Source organism: Dromiciops gliroides, chromosome 4 (genome assembly GCF_019393635.1).
Source record: "Dromiciops gliroides isolate mDroGli1 chromosome 4, mDroGli1.pri, whole genome shotgun sequence".
NCBI lineage: Eukaryota > Metazoa > Chordata > Mammalia > Microbiotheria > Microbiotheriidae > Dromiciops > Dromiciops gliroides.
This window is the reverse complement of record NC_057864.1, coordinates 20,407,279-20,429,178: the sequence shown is the minus strand read 5'-3', so window position 1 is coordinate 20,429,178 and position 21,900 is coordinate 20,407,279. Positions and strand designations below refer to the sequence as shown.

General features: G+C 44.8%; 1 pseudogene; it reads left to right on the top strand.

Moving 5' to 3' along the window:
* Positions 1–12,121: 12,121 nt before the first annotated feature.
* On the top strand, positions 12,122–12,996 carry LOC122725555 (annotated as a pseudogene).
* The last annotated feature ends 8,904 nt before the right edge of the window (positions 12,997–21,900 follow it).

The window sequence follows — 21,900 nt, the reverse complement described above, 5'->3', positions numbered from 1 at the left end:
GGGTCACTTCCTCTCCCTAAGCCTCAGTTTTTAAATTTAAATCTTTTAAATACAAATTTTCACCTGCACCAGCTCTTAGATTACTTCCATCCCTGTGCTTCTGCTCACTGATACACAGAATCCCAAACCTAGAAGGAAGCTCTGAGATTATCTGCTGCAACACCTGACCAGTAATTCCCTCTGTAACCTCCCCAGTGAAGGTCACGCTGCCTCTACCTGATGACCTCAAATGAAGGGAAATCGCCCACTCTTCTGTGATCTCAAGAGAATCTGAAAAGCAAGATCTGTGAAACCTGGGACCTCATGTGAGTGAGTCCTCCCCTTCTTGCTCTTTCTCTTCCAGCCCCATGCTGTATATAGGGAAAGAGAGCTTGATCCCCTGGGATTTGGGCTGAGAGTCAAGCAGACCCACAGGGTGCTGCCTTACAGAAACTGTCCTGGCCATGAAGAACCTGCCCTGGATGGGAGGAGGAGTGGGCTGTGGGGGGAGAGTGTCACCAACAATAATGTTTTTTAAAAGCAATTATACCACATAATTGCATATTGTATTGTATTCTATAATTACAAGGACAGTGTTTAATATGTAAAGTATTCTAAGCTGAATGAACTGAAAAGGCTAAAAACAGAAAAGATTTAGAGATGCTAAGAATGTGGATCTTCAAATCTCTATATAAAGAGATATATTTCATACATTTTTAAATTAATTTGAAAAATATCCTAGGACCTTGATCAAGTGGTAAGGTTAATGATAGATATGGGGGTGGAGAAATGTATACATTGATTGTTGAAGCTAGGAGAGACCTACAATAGGGAATGTCAGAGCTGGGAGGGGCCCTAGAACAGAGACTTTCAGAGTAGGGAAAGACTTTAGTGCATGTCTATCTTTGAATAGAACACCCCTTGTTCAGCAGGGTCAATTTTTCTGTCCCAACCATCTATCTGACTTGGGTTGAAAAGTTCCCTTCAATTTCTGCCCATTTCTTATTGACAACCCACATCCCTTCAATATAATTTCCAGGGCTGTCCTTACCCACCTTCCAAGAGCCATCTGGGACTGAGAACTTTCAATTTCTCTCAGCCTTCTGACATTTTTGGGGCCTCACATGCAAATGAAAGTGAAGGAGGAAGATGAGAACCAAAATCCAGGGAGGTATCAGCCTTCACCTCTCTCCTCTATTTTAAGTTGCTGCTTGTGTTATGTAAATGCTGCCCATAACAAGTTTCCTAAGCTTTGAACTGCCTTACATGAACTTCATACCTATTTCTAGCCAGCATTCCATATTGCAGATCAGGATGGAATAATAATAATTATAGGACTAGTAATAATTGTGCATACAATTGAAGATGGCAGTGGAGGTAGAGTTGCATTGAGATTTCTCTCATTCTGTTTTGTACACTTCCTTTTCTGCCTCCTAGGAAAAGAGACATGATATATTTTCTTTTTTTTTTTAATTAATAAAGTATTTTATTTTTTTCCCATTACATGTAAAGATAGTTCTCAACTTTTGTTTATACAGGCTTTCTAATTTCAGATTTTTCTCCCTCCCCCCTCCCCTAGACAGCAGGTAATCTGATGTAGGTTATATATGTATGTATGTATATGTATATGTATATGTATATGTATATGTGTGTATGTATATATATATGTATATGTATATATACATACATACATAATAGCATTAATCCTATTTCTGCATTAGTCATGTTATAAGAGAAGAATCAAAGCAATGATGAAAATCCTCAAAATAAAAAAAAACATTAGCACCAAAAACAAAAGAAATAGTATGGTTCATTCAGCATCTATACTCCACAGTTCTTTTTTTTTTTTTGACATGATATATTTTCTACCTTTAAGTGCCTTCACTTGTAATTTCTACTTTTTTTCGGACCACTTGGAAACAAATGCTCTACTGAATAGTGACTGGAAAAGTATGATTGAGAAATGAGATGAGAAAACAACTGAATTTTAAAATAATACCTGCATAGCAACTGAAAATGTTTTAGAATTTCATACAAACAAAAGCCAATGGAGCCAAGAGGAGCATCTTGAAATCCTAGGGTTCTGGGGAATGAACTTATAAATGTGGTGAAATGGGGAAAAAATTCAGGATCTGGACTAACAATCCTTGGATGGCAGCCCAAGCTCTGCCGTGCCTGCACCATGACCTTGAACAAGTAACTTGCACTCCCTGGAATAATTTCCTCCTCTGTTTGGGTAAGTGACTACTACTACCCTGAGGTGTACAAATGTATTCCATCCGAAAAATGCTTCCATCTTGGTTCTGGGGCTGAGAACCACCATCTAGAATGATTCATTCTCCAAGAGTTCCACAGTACTAAAGCTGTCCTGTCCTTCCAAGGATAGAGTCCCACTGGACAGACTCCAACAGGGGCCTCAATACTACCGTACTGTCAACTACCTCAGGCCAGGATTCTGCAAATGATATCAAAGTAACATACAACCCAATACCAGCCCACAGGGTTTGTTCCATACCAGTACAAGGTAGAGAGGGAGGGCTAGAGAGCAGGTCATTTGAAAAAGATGTAGGGATTTTAGTAGACTCCATGGTTGACATTAGGTAACAGCATGACATGGAAACTCCAGCATCCTCCTGAGGCTATCTTCCCACACCTCATATTCACAGGCTGGGTACCCCAGAGGAGAATTATCCAAGATTCAAGGTGTTTTAGGGGTTTGTACTTCCAAACCTTTAGTTCATGAGGAAGGAAGGAAGGGAGGGAGGGAGGGAGGGAGGGAGGGAGGGAGGAAGGAAGGAAGGAAGGAAGGAAGGAAGGAAGGAAGGAAGGAAGGAAGGAAGGAAGGAAGGAAGGAAGGAAGGAAGGAAGGAAGGAAGGAAGGAAGGAAAAGATAGAGAAAGAAAGAAAAGAGAAAGAAGGAAAGAAAGAAAGACAAAGGAAGGAAGGGAGAGGAGAAAGAAGGGAGAAAAGGAGGAGAAATAAGGAAGAAAGAGAACAAAAGAGAAAGAAAGGAAGGAAGGAAGGAAGAAAAAGAAAGAAAGAAAGAAAGAAAGAAAGAAAGAAAGAAAGAAAGAAAGAAAGAAAGAAAGAAAGAAAGAAAGAAAGAAAGAAAGAAAGAAAGAAAGAAAGAAAGAAAGAAAGAAAGAAAGAAGAGAAAAGAAGCAAAGTGGAAGAAAGAGGAGGTCAGGAAGGAGGGAAAGGGGAAGGGACAAAGGAAAATAAAAAATCAAACCCTGGTACATTCAGAGAAAGCCCTTTAGCCTCATTGATCTGGAATTGTTAGTTCAGCAAAACTAACCTTGCACAGAAGAGAAGTAAATTCACTGCAGAATCTCTCTGATTTGTAGGAAAAGAAAAGGAATGATGTAAGTAGAGCTTTGCACTCCCCCGGCTTCACACCAGGACCCTCCATCCTTTCCATGCCTGTCTTTGCCAATTTCAGAGCACAATAAAAACAGTTTGAGGACCCTGGTGTTGGAGGTGGAGGGGGCGGGGTCCAAAACCTGCTTTTTTTTTCCCCCTCTAAGAAAAATAACAGAATCCCAGAATTGGGAGTCTTTGAGGGCCTGAAGCAAGAGCCCCTCCTCCCACCCAACAGCTGATGTCTACTGGTGGCTTCAAGGATCAAACAGCTGCCTAGATGTGATGCCTGAAGTTCAAGTCATATCCTTCCACAGCTCCTCCCAGTTCTGAATCCACTGATTCCCTAGTTCTAATCCAGGTTTACTCTATGTAGGACCACAGGCAAATTTCTTATTTGAAAAGTGAAGGAGTTGGCCTAGGTGATTGTGATGTGATGTGATGTGATGTGATGTAATATGATATGACATGATATGATATGACCTTATAATAATAACAGTGAGTTTTTTAGGCACTTTTAAGATTTGCAAAGTGTTTTTGTATATCTCATTTGATCCTCACAACAAGGCAGAAGTTAAGTGACTAAAGGTCACACAGGCTAGCAAGTGTCTAAGGGAGGATATGAACTTGGGTCCTCTTGACTACAAGGTTGGTGCTTTATCTGCTGCCCCACCCAGCTGCCCCTACCATTTCTTTTTTTTTCTTTTTTTCTTTTTCTTTTCTTTTCTTTTCTTTTTTTTTTTTTTGGTGAGGCAATTGGAGTTAAGTGACTTGCCCAGGGTCGCACAGCTAGTAAGTGTTAAGTGTCTGAGGTCGGATTTGAACTCAGGTCCTCCTGACTCCAGGGCTGGTGCTCTATCCACTGCACTCTGTACATACAACATGCCAGGTACTGGGCTAATTACTGGAATGAGCAAGTTCTGTGCAGGGTTCGATAGCTTCACAGAGAATGGGCATGGAGTCTGACAAAAGTCTGTCTGAGGAAGCCTGGTTACACCATCTACTTCCTGGGGGACTAGAGGGAAGAGCACTGAATTCAAAATCAGGAAAATTGCATTTCAAATCCTTGCTCAACTCCTTCTTTCCTGTGTGAGCCCGGGCAGGCCTCCTCAGTGTCTTCATCTGAAGGAACTGGGCCAGATGAGCTCTGAAGCCCCTTCTAGCTCTTAATCTAAGGCAGCTAGGTGGCCCAGTGGATGGAAGCCCAGGCCTGGGTTCAAATCTTGCCCCAGACAAGTCACAGCCTCTCTTAGGCTCAGTAATTCTCACCTGTAAAATGGGAATAATATCATCACCTACCTCCCAGGGTTGTCCCAAGGACAAAATGAGATAATAAACGCAAAGTGCTTGTCAAACCTTTAAATGGAACAAAAATGTTGGCTATCACTCTCATCATGCTATGGTCTATAAGACCCTGTGATCCCGCCATTTGGGACCAAATTTCTTTCCAGGATATTACAAGAGATGACTGGCTAGGACAGAGGGGAAGGGGGTGGACTTCCTGACAAGGCACAAGCCTCACTTTCCTTATCTGCAAAAGGAAGATCTCTGGGGATGCTCTGAAGCCCAAGGGAGATGATGAACAAAAGAGAAAGTGGGAAGCAGCCAAGGCTGAGACATATGTAAAATGCAGATGAGCATGCCCCAAATTTCTTCTCAGCAGAAACTAAGTCAACAGATGAATCTGAGAGAGATACAGGATGTGCCACAAACAATTCTCAGCCAATTACTAGCTGTTCTGAAGGGATGTTTCAGGGCAAAGTGTGTGATTCAGGATCCTGGTCTCTAGGGCTGGAGTGGACTTCTGAGGAATTATTTACCCACAGAATGATAATGATTTAACTCCAAATATGTAAATACTCCAAGAATAAATTCATCACAATATATTAAGCATCACACTGTAATTAAGCCCAATTAAATATTATTAGAAGTATTAATGTCCTGTTGCTAACGCTTGCTCCTAATGAATAGATTAACCCAGTCTTGATGGTACCAGCCATGTTGGTGCATTATGATGACAATGATTATAGACACATAATTAGAATGTTATTGCTTTGCTCCTGGTTGGGGTTCAAGAGGTGAGTGCAATGCTCGCTACTTAGGAATCTCAATGGCTGACTTCACTGTAGGGGGCTGTCTTGCCTGGAACAGCCTCATGGTTTTTCAGTGTGGACAGGCCCACCTTATACATGGAATATACCTTAGAGCATAGATGATGCCAAAACATGGAAAATCAGAGCTGGAAGGGACCTTAAAGCATAGAATTTCAAGGCAAAATGGAGCTGAAAGGACAGAATGTCAGAGATGGAAAGGACTGAAGAACATGGAATGTCAGAGCTGGGAGGGGCCTTAGAACAGGGGATGTCAGGGCTGGGAGGGAGTTCAGAATATGTGAATTATTGGAATGAGGTGCAGAAGCAGGAAGGCAAGGAGTATGTTTGGTGCTCATCAAGTGACCCATTTGGGCTGGAACATCAAGAGAATGTCAAGTAGCAGGGGGGCAGGTTGGGGCTGAATTGTAAAGAGCCTTAAGCCCCAGGCTAAGGAGTTCAGATTCTGCTCAGTTCACAAGAGGGAATAACTGAAGCATACGAGGCAAGGTAGGGAGATAGGACGTGCATTAGGAAGATGAATCTGGCAAAGGGATCAGATGAATTCAGGACCCTGGCTAGTGATCTTTATGGTGGAACCAAGGGCATGGGATAGGTTTGGGAGAAGAGTGAGTGAGGCATGAGGCAGGTCAGACAAAGCAGGAAGCGTCATCTAGCATGCAGCTCCTGTCCCAGATGGAAGAAGCAAGCCCCAAGACACTTCAGGGTTTCTACCCTCTAAAAGCTTGGCAACTGCTAGAGAGGCAGAGTTAAGGATAAGAGGATCCTGGAGAGCAACCACTTTGGTGGGAAGGAAGCACCCCCTCAGCCAGGGCTCTTGGATTCCTGTAAATGTCGGTGCCCTAAGAAAATATTCTGGTCTTCCCACCCTCGTTCCAGCTCCAGATATAATAGAGGGTGATCCCTCAGAATCACAGAATCTCAGAATTGGGAGGATCCTCCCAAGTCAACAGATCCAACCCTGAGTACCTGAATAGGAATCCACAATACATTATATCCAACAATAACTGTCCAGTGTCTCCTTGAAGATCTTCACTCATCTAGAACTCCAATTCACCATCAATTTAAGTGTATAGCATATATTCAGATAGTTAGTGTCAATAGAAGGGTCATTCAAAGTCACCCAGTCTGAATCTCTCATTTTATCAATGAGTTGAAGTGACTTGTCCAAGGTCACACAGTTAGCATTTGAACCCAGGTCCCTACTTCTACAAGCAGCCCATTCCACTTTTGCGCAATTCTAATGGTTTAGAGAAAGGAACCTGGCTAGAATAGAACATTAGTAGGAATGCAGGACAAAAGCAGCCAGCCAGTCCAGTATTGTTACAGAGTTAGCAGAGAGTTGTTCATCCTTCCTTCTGGAAGAGGACCAATGACATCAGGAGGCAGATGTTTGGACTTGCAAGTGAATTGAATTGAAGTGAGGCAGATGGGAGGTCAAAGGACCTTTGTGTATTGCAATAGAGGCTCACGACTGATGAATGTCCCAAGACCCTGTGTCATCAAGAAAAAGATTCCCCACACAGTATATTCTGATAGAGAATGCAGGGGAGGGGGGTGATACATTTGAGAAAGTTAAATTACAGTATGACCTTCAGAGGCTGTTGGTGGAGGCAGAGGGCACTGGAACTGACTTCATGTCACCCAAGCTAGTTCTTGAAGGAAGTGAAGGGTTTCCCCAAGATGAGGCAATAGTAATAAGAGCTGGTATTTATACAGTGGGCAGCTAGATGGCTCAGTGGAGAGTGTTGGGCCTGGAGTCAGAAAGACCTGAATTCAAATCCAGCCTTGGGCACTTATTAGTTGTGTGACCCTGGGCAAGTCACTTAACCTCTGCCCTAGTCCACTTCAACAAATCACTCCAATAGCTTTAACAAGGAAACCCTATAGATAGTATCAGCCAGCTATAGTCATGGACAATAACAAATTTATACAGAACTTTAAGGTCCGCAAAGTGCTTTAACACATTATCTCATTTGACCTTCACAACATTCCTGCAAGTTGGGTGCTATTATTATCCCCATTTCACAGATGAGGAAACTGAAGCAGGCAGAGGTTAAGTGACTTGCCCAGGGTGACACAGCTAGGTAGTATCTGAGGCAATATTCTAACTTATTCTTCCTGACTCCAAGTTCAGACCTCTATCCATTCAACCACCTAGCTGCCTAATGTGATATACCCATTCACAACACCTCCTTGAGAGAAATTACCTCCCTGGATGTGGGTGCTTGTCAACTCGCTTACATCTCATTAAGGGCGAGTGATTAAGTTTCCTCTTTGGGGGGGATTACTTGACAGGCTCTTATGAATCAGAGTGCCACCTCCCTTTGCACAAAGGGAACCGGAATCTTCACTGATGAGCCAGACAACCCCAAAGGAACACCTGTAGCTAAAAGTAAACTGCGTCCCTGGTAGAAAGGTCTATTCAACTGTACAACCTTCCCAAAGTCAGGAAAAAAAGAGTGTGGCATCCTTGGGCCATGAGGAATAGGAGCAAGGTGTAGGAACATGTGCCCTCAGCCATATGGCCCAAGAGAAGGCCTTCAAGGAGGACAGAGCCACATGAGTCAGACTTCCGGGAGTGATTTTCTAGACAAAACCAAGTGCTGGACAGCTCCAGGATCCAGCCCTGTCTGGGATGAAGAAGGCACCAGCCCCTCAGAGAGAAAAGGAAAGAGCCTCTGTAGAGGAGCTGCAGGATACAGAGAAGCAAAACCCCAGACTTTGGCCTCTGATACCACCATAGGGGCTCAAGAATTGTCTCTCTATCAGCTCCCAGTATGCTTCCCTTCTGAGGCCACTCCAAACCTGGAAGAGAAGTATAAGGCCTGTACAGGTCTCCCCAGTAAAGTGGAGCCGTATCACAGTATTATACATAGGGCGGTTGCCTTTAGTAATCATAAGATCACGAAATAATCTTTGTAAAGTACTTCACACAGTGCCTGGCATATGGTAGATGTTTAATAAATGCTCATTCCCTTCCTCCCCTTCCTTATAGGAGTCCAAACCTTTAGGGAAGTGCTTTATAAGTCTCTAAAGTGGAAGATGGGACTCCCCATTAAGCAAAGAGGAATGTCATAAACTGTTTATGGGCTACTGTGTTTCTTGTGTACTGATTTGTATTTTGTATGGAGTTAAAGGCTGTCCTGTATCTAATGTGGATTGTTACCTTAAGCACTTGCATAGGAATTGAGATTTTTTCCTAAAGAAGACTCAGAGAGGGTCTGTTTGCAAGTATTTGAAGGGTTATCAGGCAAAAGAGGAATTAAACTGTCCAGAAGAAGACAACCAATATTGTAAAGGGCTTGAGTTCATGACACATGAGTATCTGTACATCAGATATAGCTTAGGAAAGAGAAGACTCAAAAGGGACACGTGTGATGCTTCTGCTGTCTCTGTAGCCTTTCTTATTATCCTCTGGGCTCCTCCCTGGGAGTGTTATTTCTCCCCAGACTTTTTTTCTCTCCCAGCCTCCTGGAGCACTAAAGAATACTGGAGTGGTTGAGAGGGCCAGGGTGCTCAGAAGGCCCAAGAGCAAAGGAAGATGGGGGACCCACTCGTCGATCTCTCTCTCCCAGAGAAGAATGGGCTGGCCAGGTGCAGTCGGGCTGGCTCTGTCTTTGACCTTGCACAAGGAACTGACAAGAACAGAGCTGATAATTATTAACCTCGCCACTTGTTTCTGTAGTTTATTGTGACAAGACAATGCAATACGGAGGGAGGTAATCAAAAAGCAATTCTGTAGTAGTAAGCTTAAAATGACAAACCTTTCTTTTTCTAAATAAATCACCATTATTTCCACATGGCTCATACTCAACATGCTGGGTTTCCTTAGTAACAGAAGACTTCACTCCTGTGTGCACTGGGCATAGGAGACTGGGGAGCCAGGGCTGGGGGTGGGGGTGGGGGGGAGGCAAATGCCAGAAAATACAGGAAGTCAACCAGTCTCCAAAGGTGTCAGAATATATGGATCTGAAAACAGGGTCTGCCACTGAGTTGCTATGTTGTGACCTTGAGTAAGTCTCTTGCCTCATTCATGCCTGTTTCATCCTCTATGAAACAAGAGGTTATGTGAATTGATGTCTAAGGTCTTCTGAGCCTTAAAGTTCTGTGATTTTATGCAAGAAACCTGATTTGCTGAACCTGCTTTCTGAATTCTTACCTTTTGTTGAAAGAGCCTTGAATCTGACAGATGGAAACCTGGATCCAAGTTCCAGCCTTGACAGCAGCTAGGTGACTCATCTGTAAAATGGGTCCAATAAGACTTGCATGACCTACCCCACAATGCCCTATAAGGAAAGTTCTTGAGAGAAGCTGAAGCCACTGGAAGGCAGCCTCAAGTAGTGGATTAAGGTTCCTCTTGAAGGCAGAAAGTCCTTGGTTCAAATCCTGCCTCTGATATATTCTGGTTGTGTTGTCCTAGACAAACCACTTAATTTCTCACTGCCCTACACAGTCCTATAAGTTGCAGACAGCTAAAGGTGAAAAGAGGAGGACCAGGGATATTGAGGGGTGGAGCAGAGAGGGATCTATGAATAGAAAGGACTGCCACTTGGATGGGAGGGGCAATGACAACTAACAATGAAACCTTGGTTGAGCAGAGATGCTCAATTCTTATTTGACCTTTTTTGATCTGACAAGGGTAGGTCATCTTTAGACTGGAAAGGGAAGAATTGAGTGTTAATAAGGGGTAGATACTCCAAGATATCTAAGGTGATCATCAAATAACACCTACCTACTTTTGGTGAACTCAAGTCACCTGGACCAAATGAACTACACCGGGAGATACTGAAAGAACTGGCCAATATAACAACTGATATTCTGGTTATTGATCTCTAAACCAGCAGAGGTGCCACAGGAGAAGGGAAGGAAACACACATTTATTAAGTGCTTAAATGTACTAGACACGATGCTAAGCAATTTATAAATATTATCTCATTGGATCCTCACAACAAACCTGGGAAGTAGGTGCTGTTATTCTTCCCATTTTATAGTTGAGGAAACTGAGACAGACAGAGATTACATGACTTGCCCAGGGTCAGCTAGTAAGTGTCTGAGACAAGATTTGAACTCAGTTCTTCCTGACCCCAGACCCAATGCTCTACCTACTCCACCACTTAGCTTCAAATGTTGTCCCAATTTTCAAAAAAAGGGGAAGAGAAAGGAGGCTGCTAATTATAAACAGGTGATCTTTTTACTTCAATTTTTGGCAAAATTCTAGAATATATTATGAAAGGGATGATTCATAAAAATCTAGAAAGGGAAATAGTGACCAGAAAGGGCCAACAAGGCTTCAAGCACAGGTCATGCTTGACTAATTTCATTTTCTTCTTTGATAGTTACCACACTAGTAGATCCAGGGAGATATTTGTGATATAGTTGCCTGGATTTTAGCAAAGCAACTGACAAAATCCCTCCTGCTATTGTTATGGGAAAAGATGGAAAGGTGTGGGCTAGATAATAGTACTTTTGTGAATTAGTTTCTGCTTTGATGGTTGCACCCAAAGCAAGTGGCTCTTTCTGTGTCACCTGGGAGAAAGGTCTCTAAGGGAGTGACCTGGGGACCTGTGCTTGGCACTGTGCTGACCCACAGTTTTGTATGACTGAAAAGGGGCATAGCTGGCACTGAAAATGATTGTAAGCTAATACACCATCTTGGGATTCAAAAAGGTTTTGATAAGCTAAGGGTCAAATCAAACAAGATGAAATATATCAGGGGCAAATGTAAAGTCATGTTTGTGCTCAAGTCATCAACTTCCCAAGGATAAGAAAGAGGAAGTATCATTAGATAGTGGTGTGTCTGAAACAGATCTAAGTGAGTTAATTGACTGGAAATTGAACATCAATCACCAGTGGCATATGGCAGCCAAACAAGGCCACATTAAAAGGCAGCTGCCATAGTATACAGAGTACCAGGTCAGGAAAACATACTCATGAGTTCAAATCTGGCCTCAGATGCTCACTAGCTGTGTGACCCTGGGCAAGTCACTTCACGCTGTTAGTCTTAGTTTTCTCACCTATAAAATGAGCTGGAGAAGGAAATGGCAAACCACTCCAGTATATCTGCCAAGAAAACCCCAAATGGTGTCACCAAGAGTCGGACCCAACTGAAAAATATTCAATGAGAGAGATAAAGTATACATGACTATGGTACCACTGCACTCTGCCCTGATCAGACCACATTTAAGGCACCCTGCTCACTCTTGTGACCCACATTTTAGGAAGGAAATCAGTAAGCTGGAAAACATCCAGAGGAAGCAACCAGGATGCTGAAGGATTTCCTTGCTGCGTGATCATCACTTGAAACATCCAGGCATGCTAAGCCTGAATAAGAGAAAACTTGGGGCAGGGGGAGGGGAAAAGTGATAACAGGTTGTTTTTATTTTTGTTTTTTTTCTAAATCTATGAAGAGCTGTGATCGAGAAGAGACTAAACTTTGGTCAAACATTTTATGACATTTCCCCTGTTAGACTTGGAGTCCCTGAAGGCAACGACCATGTTTTGTTTGTATCTCAAACATTTGACACTGTGCTGACACATAGTAGGCACTTAATAAATGTTTATTGATTGGCTGATTGATGTTTGCCCCAGAGGGCAGAATTGGGACCAACAAGTGGAAATGACAAAGGGTCAGATATAGGTTGGATGTGAAGAAAAACTTGTGCTTCCAAATGGCGGGGGACACTGGTGCTACAGGAGGAGCTAGAGGCCCTGGGGGCCCCAGAGTTGGAGGCTAAGGGGGCTTCCGTGGTGACTTCAGCAGTGGGGACCAAGGTCGAGGTTGGGGGAATGGTTGAGGCAGGAGTCTGAGGAGGAAAGGCCAAATATAAGGGGTGGGGTCCTGTCACCAAGCTGGGCCCGCTAGTCAAGGACATGAAGATCAAGTCTTTAGAGGAGATCTATCTTTTCTCCCTTCCTATTAAGGAATCTGAGATCATAGATTTCTTCCTGGGGTCTTCATTGAAGGATGAGGTTCTGAAGATTGTGCCTCTTCAGAAACAAACTGGAGCTGGACAATGTACCAGGTTCAAGGCTCTTGTGGCCATTGGCGATTACAATGGCTGACCATGTTGGCTTGGGTGTCAAGTGCTCCAAGAAAGTAGCCACAGATATTCATGGTGCCATCATTCTGGCCAAGCTGTCCATCGTTCCTGTGAGACGTGGATACTGGGGGAACAAGATGGGCAAGCCTCACACAGTGCCCTGCAAGGTCACTGGGCACTGTGGATCAGTTTTGATGCGCCTGATCCCCGCCCCTAGAGGTAGTGACATTGTCTCAGCTCCTGTGCCTAAGAAGCTCCTGATGATGGCTGGAATTGATGACTACTACTACATTTCTGCAAGGGGCTTTACTGCCACTCTGGGCAACTTTGCTAAATCTACCTTGGATGCCATCTCCAAAACATACAGCTACCTAACCCCAGACCTGTGGAAAGAGACTGTGTTTACTACGTCTTCCCATCAGGAATTCGCCAACCATCTTGTGAAGACTCACACACAGGTGTCTATCTAGAGAACCCAGGCAGCTGCTGTGGCAACCACATAAGATGTTTTTTATGAACAAGGAATAAACTGAACTATGCCTGCTAGATTAAAAAAAAAACTTGTAATAATTAGAGCTGCTCAAAATTAAAATGTGAAGACTCATTGGGTAGTGAGGTCCTTGTAACTAGAGGTATTCAAAGACAGGCTGGATGAATATTTACTGGTGACTTATGGTTTGGGAAGAGATTCTTTAGTTATAGTTGGACCAGGTGATTTCTAGGGGTCCTTCCTAGCATGAAGTTATATGATTCTTATTTATTTTCATGTCTCCCTAAGTGTTTAATACAGCACATTTCACATAATAGGTGCTTAATAATTGATAAATTGATGAAGGAAGGAAGGAAGGAAGTTAGGAAGGAAGTTAGGAGGGAAAGAAGGAAGGAAGGAAGGAAGGAAGGAAGGAAGGAAGGAAGGAAGGAAGGAAGGAAGGAAGGAAGGAAGGAAGGAAGGAAGGAAGGAAGGAAGGAAGGAAGGAAGGGAGGGAGGGAGGGAGGGAGGGAGGGAGGGAGGAAGGAAGGAAGGAAGGAAAGAAGGAAGGGAGGGAGGAAGGAAGGAAGGAAGGAAGGAAGGAAGGAAGGAAGGAAGGAAGGAAGGAAGGAAGGAAGGAAGGAAGGAAGGAAGGAAGGAAGGAAGGAAGGAAGGAAGGAAGGAAGGAAGGAAGGAAGGAAGGAAGGAAGGAAGGAAGGAAGGAAGGAAGGAAGGAAGGGAGGGAGGAGGGAGGGAGGGAGGGAGGGAGGAAGGAAGGGAGGGAGGAAGGGAGGAAGGAAGGAAAGAAGGAAGGGAGGAAGGAAGGAAGGGAGGGAGGGAGGAAGGGAGGAAGGAAGGAAGGGAGGGAGGGAGGAAGGAAGGAAGGAAAGAAGGAAGGGAGGAAGGGAGGGAGGAAGGGAGGAAGGGAGGAAGGGAGGAAGGGAGGAAGGGAGGAAGGGAGGAAGGGAGGAAGGGAGGGAGGGAGGGAGGGAAGAAGGATCCTACTCCAATCCCCCTTTGGGTATTATAGGCCTAAGTCCAGAGTGTGTTAGTCAATGAACAAAAACATCATGCCCCTTTCCCATTGCTAGCAGGCAAGTAGAAGCAGAGGGAGTAAAGCCCTGGGCCTGGAGTCAGGAAGACCTGAGTTCAAATTCAGCATCAGACACTTACTAGCTAATTTGACCCTGGGAAATTCACTTAACCTATTTGCCTCAGCTTCCTCATCTGTAACACAGGGATAACAAGAGCCCCTTCTTCTCAGAGTTGTGATGATGAAATGAGGTAATATTTGTAGAAAGGGCTTAGTGCAGTTCTTGTCATATTCCCTCCCTTTTAAGGGACACTGACTCCCTAAACTGAATTTAAACCCATGTGGATATTTGCTCAATAATTCAGAGAATGTTATGGTCAGCTGCCTTATAAATTATTGAACAGCTTAAGCACGTTAGTGAGGTCTATAATATAAAGAAAAGATCCCTGCTCCATACAAAGCCAGATGAAAGGTAAGACTACACAGAGAGCTGAGAATGCCACTTCCTGACTTGGCAGGAGCCCCAAGGCCAATGGGAGCCTCTCGGGTTCCTTAGTTTTGGAGTTAATAAGAATGGAGACTTGGAGCTGAAGGAACCTTAGAGGCTATCAAGTCCAACCTTGTAATTTTACAGACAGGGAAACTGAGACACAGAATATTTAACTCACTCCCCCAGGGTCACATAGTTAGGAAGTATCTGTGACAAGATTCAAACCCAGGGGCAGCTAGGTGGTGCAGTGGATAATACCCTGCTCCTGGATTCAGGAGGACCTGAGTTCAAATCCAGCCTCAGACACTTGATATTTACTGGCTGTGTGACCCTGGGCAAGTCACTTAACCCTCATTGTCCTGCAAAAAAAGAGAGAGAAAGAGAGGGGAGAGAGAGAGAGACAGAGAGACAGAGAGAGAGAGAGAGAGAGAGAGAGAGAGAGAGAGAGAGAGAGAGAGAGAGAGAGAGAGATTCAAACCCAGGTCTTCCTGACTTCAAGTTCAGCTCTCTATCCACCAGCCCATACTGCCTTTATGTTTTAGTCATGTCAACAAGCGTTTATTCATCACCTACTGTGTGCTGAGTGCTGGGGTTACAAAGAAAGGCAAGAACAGTCCCTGCCCTCAAGGAGCTCCCAGTCTAAATAGGGGAGACAGTATGCAAGTAACTATGTAGGGTTATCATTTGGGAGAAGGGAGGGGACTCTTTCGTTTTCCAGATAAGAAAACCGAGTCAGGAAGCCGTAAGTTAGCCACTTTCCCCCAGGCTGGTGAGGAGGAGAGCTGGTACTAGATCCCCAGCTTGAGGATCCCATTCAATCCCAGGTCTTCCCAGTTCTTTGCTTCACTGGAGAGATCCAAGACCTGGTGGTTTCTTGGGCATCTACCCCCAAGTAGGGACTGGTCTTACCTGTGGACTTCCACAGGACCAGGTTCATGGCAAAGACAGACTCCCTGTCTTTACTCCACCTCTCTCTCTTCCTCCCTCTCCCTCTCCCTCCCTCCCTTCTTTCCTTCCTTCCTTCCTTCCTCCTCCTCCTCCTCCTCCTTCTCCTCCTCCTTCTCCTCTCTCTCTCTTTCTCTGTCTCCCCCTCCCTCCCTCCCTCCCTCCCTCCCTCCCTCTTTCTATACACACACAACAGAGAGAGAGAGAGAGAGAGAGAGAGAGAGAGAGAGAGAGAGAGAGAGAGAGAGTGCTAGCTCTGCTCAAGCTGCCTGGAACCTCATTACCAACTTCCTGTAGCCAGACTGGGCATCGCCATCGCTGCTGGGTACCAGGGAGCTGGAGAAGAGCAGAGGGGAGGGGCTGCTTCTGCTGCAGGGAGGGTTCCTAGGGGCTGTTGACAGGGAGCACAGTCTGGGAATTAGCTCTGCCCCGCATTCCCTTTGTACTTACCAAGGAAGGAGAACAGAATGGAGGGAGGAGGGATCTAAGACGGGTTGAAGCAAAAAGTTAGCCGGGACTGAGGGGGTAGGCGAGGCAGAGTGCGGGGAAATAGTAAAGGCAGCTCAGTAAAGGCCAGCGGTAGTGCTTGGCTCCCTTCGTGGCCCTAAAAGGACAGCACCTCGCAGCTGGTGAGATGTCCGAGGATGGTGGGGAGCTTACATTCAAGGCTGGAAGGGGACTTTGAGATCAGAGTCCAGCCTTCTCGTTGTAGAGATGGAAGGCATCTCCTATCGTATAGACGTGGTTCGGGGCTTAGAGTCCTGGGTTCGAATGCCGCCTCTAACTCTGTGTGAGCCTGGGCTAGTCACCTACCTCCCTTGGCCTCGGTTTCCATATCTATGAATGAGGGGACCAGACCAGAGGCTTTTGAAGTCCCTTCTACCTCTAAATCTCAGCATCTGTTAGAAACTGAGGCCAAAATGATAGTCCCTTCTCTTAAACAGCTTACATTCTATCGACAGAAAACCATGTCTGCATATATGGTATAAACAAGGTAATAGAAAGAATCAGGGAAGGCTTCCTGTAGGAGGCACTCCCTGAGTTGCATCTTATTATTGAGTTAACATGAATTTATAAAGTACCTACTATATGCTAGGCACTGTACTAAGTGCTGGGAATTATCCAGGAAGAAGTAAAGAGAGGAGTAATGGGAGTGGGGCGGGGAACCTCAGGAATTTCCCCTACAACTGGACCTAAGTCTTTGCTTAAAGAACTCCCGCAGTGGGGCAGTCCCTTCCTCTTTAAGGCAGCCCATTCCATTTGGAGACAACACTAGTTGTGAGGGAGTTTTTACCCCTGAATTTACAAAATACTAAGAAGTCTGTCTTCTTGATTTTACTACAAAGTGCAAAGAGCATCACTGCTAACCACATCCCCTCCTGCTGAAAAGGTCTCTTCCCCCAAAACACAAACTTTATAGACAAAAGGAACCTCGGATCCAAGCCCTGTCTGAGAAAGGATCCTCCCTCAGACACACCTGACAAGTGGTAATAATCATTGTAAAGGGCTTAATACCATGTCTAGAACCTAGGAGGCGCTATATAAATGCTAGTTAATATTACTGCTTTTTTAGCCAATAACATCTCCTATTTCCATAGTACTTTAGGATTTGCAAGGTGTTTTACATATATCACCTCATTTGATCCTCACAACAACCCTGCACTTTACAGATGAATCAGCTGAAGCAGACAGAGGCTAGGTGCCTTGCCCAGGATCATGCTGCTAGTGTCTGAAGACAGATTTGAACTCATGCCTTCCTGGCTCCAAGGCCAGGATTCCATCCACCTAGCTGACTCATGGGAAGGGGCCTGAGGGAAGGAAGGATCTTACCAACTACTGGGAGGAGGGCAGTTGGAGGATATAAAGTTTGACATTAAAGAGAGAACTCTAAAGTTGGACAAGTCAACCAAGGACACACAGTGGGTCAGTCATTCTATTCTGGTGCACACCAACAATTTCTTAATATAGCAAGTCAAGTCAAATCAGCAAGCATTTACTTAGGCTCTATTAGGTGCCAGGCACTGTGCTAAGGACTGGAAGCAAGGCAGAGATGTCTGTCCCACCAATAAAGGGCAGATTCTTAACCCCACCTTGATTGTCCTGCTCTCCAGTGTATCCCTCCAATATGCCCCTGCCATTCCACAAACCATCCACATCACCCCATATTTGACAGGAAAAAACTCAGAGTTAATACATCCAAGACAAAGTGTTGAGCACTTAGCTGATGCCCCTTGAAAGGATGCCAATGCCTGCCGTAGTTCTTGAATACTGCTGTGTGACTCTAGACAGGTCACTGACCCTCTCTGGGACCAACTTCTCCTCTGAAATGAGGTCATTGGACGAGAAGATCCCCAAGCCCCTTCTAGCTTAGAGCCCTCTATTGCTATGCAAGCGCTGTTAGCCCGACCTTGTACAGCATGACAACATGCACAGTCTCCCTGGGTAATTTGCATGCACAGGGAAGGAAGGGATAATATGTCTCCCTGCAATTAGCAATAAGGATCAGGCTCTTTGGAAGCAATTTGCATGCTGGTTTTGATAATCCTTGCTCTTACAAACATGGGGAGATGGATTTCCCAGCAATGAGGGGAGTCAGCGCTGAATCGGTGACCCAATAATCCTCCAAAGACATCTACTCCTGGTCCTCTGAGCCCTTGGAGCTCATCAGAACACACCATCTTCATTTCACAGGGTCACAGATCTGAGCTGACCTCAAATGCCATCTGGTCCCATTTTAGAGATGTGTAAACTGAGATCCAGGGAGGTAAGGAAACTTCCTCAGGTTCAAGCAGGTGAACAGAGTCAGAGGCCTCATTTGAATTCATGTCCTTGAACTGTAGACCCAGTGCTCACCCAACTGGGATTCTGGGTTATATTTTGGTTTGGTTTGTGGGTGCTTTGCCTGGGTTGGTACTGCCAGAACTTAAAAGCACCTGCACACAGCAAATGCTTATTAAATGCTTGTTGACCGACTATATCGAAAATTCTTCTGTTCAAAATCTCCCCTACCTCACATGTATTTCCAACCATTATAGTGTAATGATTGGAATGACGCCACCTACTGGAGACTTGCTGTGGAGAGCTCCACCATGAGGAAAATGCCTCAGAGGCATTGTGGCTTTTCCTTGGCGTCAGGAAATGACGCTTGCTCATGGGTGCTGTCTATCAAGTCTACCAGCCAATCAACTGGAGGAGCCTCCTATGGTCTGGGAGGAGACAGGAAGGAGGAAAGGGAGCCTGCACAGAGAGCGCGGGCCTTTTTGACTTCCGGACTTGATGGTGGTGGCTGCAGAGGACTTCACAGGAGATTTGAGGAAAGATAGGAATGCCAGACTGTTAGAATTCTGTTCTCAATCTTTTTCTTTCTATTTTCCAATAAACCCTTAAAAACCTAAACTCGTTTTATCAGTGATTTTTAGTCAGTTTCCCCCAAACTGGGGGAACACATTAGAATCCACATTTAGAATCTTAAATTACACAATAGCCAGAAGACTCTTCTTTTTAATACCAATATTTTTTATTGTTGCAGGGCCATAAGACATGGAATATTGGTCAACAAAATCCTTTAAAAAGAGATATATTATCTGTAGATGTCATCCCACAGTAATACACAGACAGAAAGGAAGCAAGGAAGGAAACAAACATTTATTAAGCACCTACTATGTGCCAGTCAGATGTGAACTATCTACTGGGCTACCTTTTCTTGAAAGCATGTATACTCAGATTTTGACCCATCTGAGGTCCTTTTACCAACATCATACGGTAGATAAGCAAAGCCTAGAATCCAGTAAGGTGGAGTATAGGAAAACTCAGTTCAACTGCAACAGTGGATAGAGTGATGGACTTGGAGTCAGGAGGACTGTGGTTCAAATCCTGCCTTGAGTATGCACTAGCTGTGGGACCCTGGGCAAGTCACTTAATCTCCCCGTGCCTCAGTTTCCTCATCTGAAAATGGGGATAATAAGATTGCCTAACTCACGGGGTTGTTGTGATACTTAAGTGAAATAAAGCATAAAGTGCTTTGGAAACCATAAAGTGCTATGTCAATGCTAGCTATCATCATCAAATTGGAAAAGGCATGTTTCCCTTTACCCCATAACTGGATAAATAAGGAAACTGATATGTTCCCTTTTCTGTCCCTTTATGGTTGTCCTTTTTTCTGCTGTTGGACCACTCTGACTGCTTGTAGCCTCACACAGAACATTGGCTTCAGAGAGTTGTAATGTGAATGAATGAATGAAAATTAATGAATAAAATATTTACTAATTGTTTATTACCTGCAAAAATGTATAATGCTGTAACCAAAGCAAAGAAAGTCTCTGACCCCAAAGAGCTCACATTCTAATGGGAGAAACAACATGAATGCAGATAAGTGTAAACTAAGTCATATGGGAGGGAGATCCCTGACAGGCGAAAGAATCAGGAAAAGCTTCCTGTAGGAGGAGACAACTGGCATGAGCCCTTAAGGGAGCCAGGACCCCCAAGGACTACATGAGAGGAAAGAGAATTCCAGCTGTGGGGGACTGTGTGTGCCAAGGGACCAGGACAGGAGATGGAATGGCATCTACAGGGAACATTAAAACAGGCTATTTTGCCAGGAACATAGAGAATGAAAGGGAAAATAATGGGAGACTGGTCTAGAAAAATAGGTTGGAGTTAGATTGTGAAAGGTTTAAGTGCTGAAATGGAGGAATTGGAGGGAGATGTTACAGAGGTGGCATCAGTAGTACTTGGCACCTGTTGGGTTCTCCATCTCCCTACTCCAAACATTTCCACCAGCTGTGCCTCATGCCTGGCATGCTCTCCCTGCTCATCTCCATCTACTGACTTCTCTGACTTCCTTCAAGCCTCGGCGACTGTCCCACCTTCTCCTAAATGCCTTTCCCAGTCCTTCCCTCACCCACAGCTGGTGTTTTGCCTCTGCGAATACCTCCAATATGCCATATCTATATTGTCCAGACATAACTGTCTGCATGTTTTCTTTCCCCATAAGAACATGAGTTCCTCGAGAGCAAGGACTGGTTTTTGCTTTTCTTTGTCTCTCCAGAACTCAGCATAGCACCTGACACATAGTAGGTGCTTAATAAATGCTTGAGGATGATGACGGTAATGATAATTCACAAGGAAGTGAGGGAGAGTCAATAATCAAGAATGACTCTGGGGTTGTACCTCTGGGTAACTGGGAGAATGAAGTCATCTTTGAAAGAAATGGAGAAATTAAGAAGGGTGAGTTTTAGCGCAAAGAGAACAAGTTTTGTTTGGGGTCATTGATTTGGAGATACTCTGGGACAACCAGGTAGAGAAGCCCAATGGGTAGCTTGTGATACAGGACTGGAGATTGAGAGATGAGGGCTGGCTGAGTGGGTCTGTGGACTATTTGTTGCGACAAAGACTATCTTTTGTTTTTCTTTGTACCAGACACACACACACACACACACACACAGGGGCCCTGTGCACGGCACAGTACCTGGTACACAGAAGCTGCTTAAGAAAGCTTTATTAACTGACTGCATAGAAATGATTACTGAGCCAACAGGAGCTGACAAGAATGTCGAGAAGAAAGCCCAGGGCCATTCCCAAGAGGACGCACAGAAAAGTGGAAGTATTGTTGACAATAAGGCATCCTGGGCAAGCAAAGAGTTCCCCATGAACAAAGATCTTTAGGTGTAGCCAGATGGACCCTTCCCCCAGGGTGTGGCAGAAGAAAGACTCACCCAGGGTCACAATATTAGAGGTGGTAGCCACCTCAGAGACCAGTGAGTCCAGCCCCGCTCCTTTTCATGATGAGGAAACTGAGACCCAGAAAGCTGAAGTGATTTGCCCAAGGGCGGATAGATTGTAAGTGGCAGAACCAGAATCTGAACCCAGTTCTTATGACCAAATCACATAAGCCACTCACTGTTTCAAGTCCCTTCCATCTCTGAAATTTGGGGATTGCTTGGAAGCAAGTGCTCACGGAGTCAGCTGCCAAGTGTGCTCCCATGGGGAAATCAGCTGTGGTTGGCGTCCCACCACCCATCCCCCCACTGCTGAGGCCTGGCCATGATGATGGCTCCCATGGCAGCTTGGTTAAGCACCAGCATTTGAGAGGCATTCATCAGCAAAGAGTGCACCAAGCAGGCCTGGCTGGTCAAGACCCTTGCCGGCTCCTTTCATGCCTGGCAAAGTTGGGCATCTGAGGCCCAGATGCTTGGGAGCTGATTGGAGGCCTGGGAAGGCTCCAGTTTGGCTTTGGATAGAAATAAAGAAATAAGGGAAAGAATGAAAGAATAAAGCCTGCGGAACCCCAGCGTGTCCTATTTACAAACTGCCCATGCTCCTTCCGGATTTTATTTTTATTTTCTCCTTCACTGAAAGCTGGGGAGTAATCAGGATGACTGATGTGCCAAACCAAGGCCTCGCTCTCATCTTTCATCCTCCCTCGCCCCCTCAGTCCCTTTTGTGTGAGAGGACGCCCTCAATTATACTCT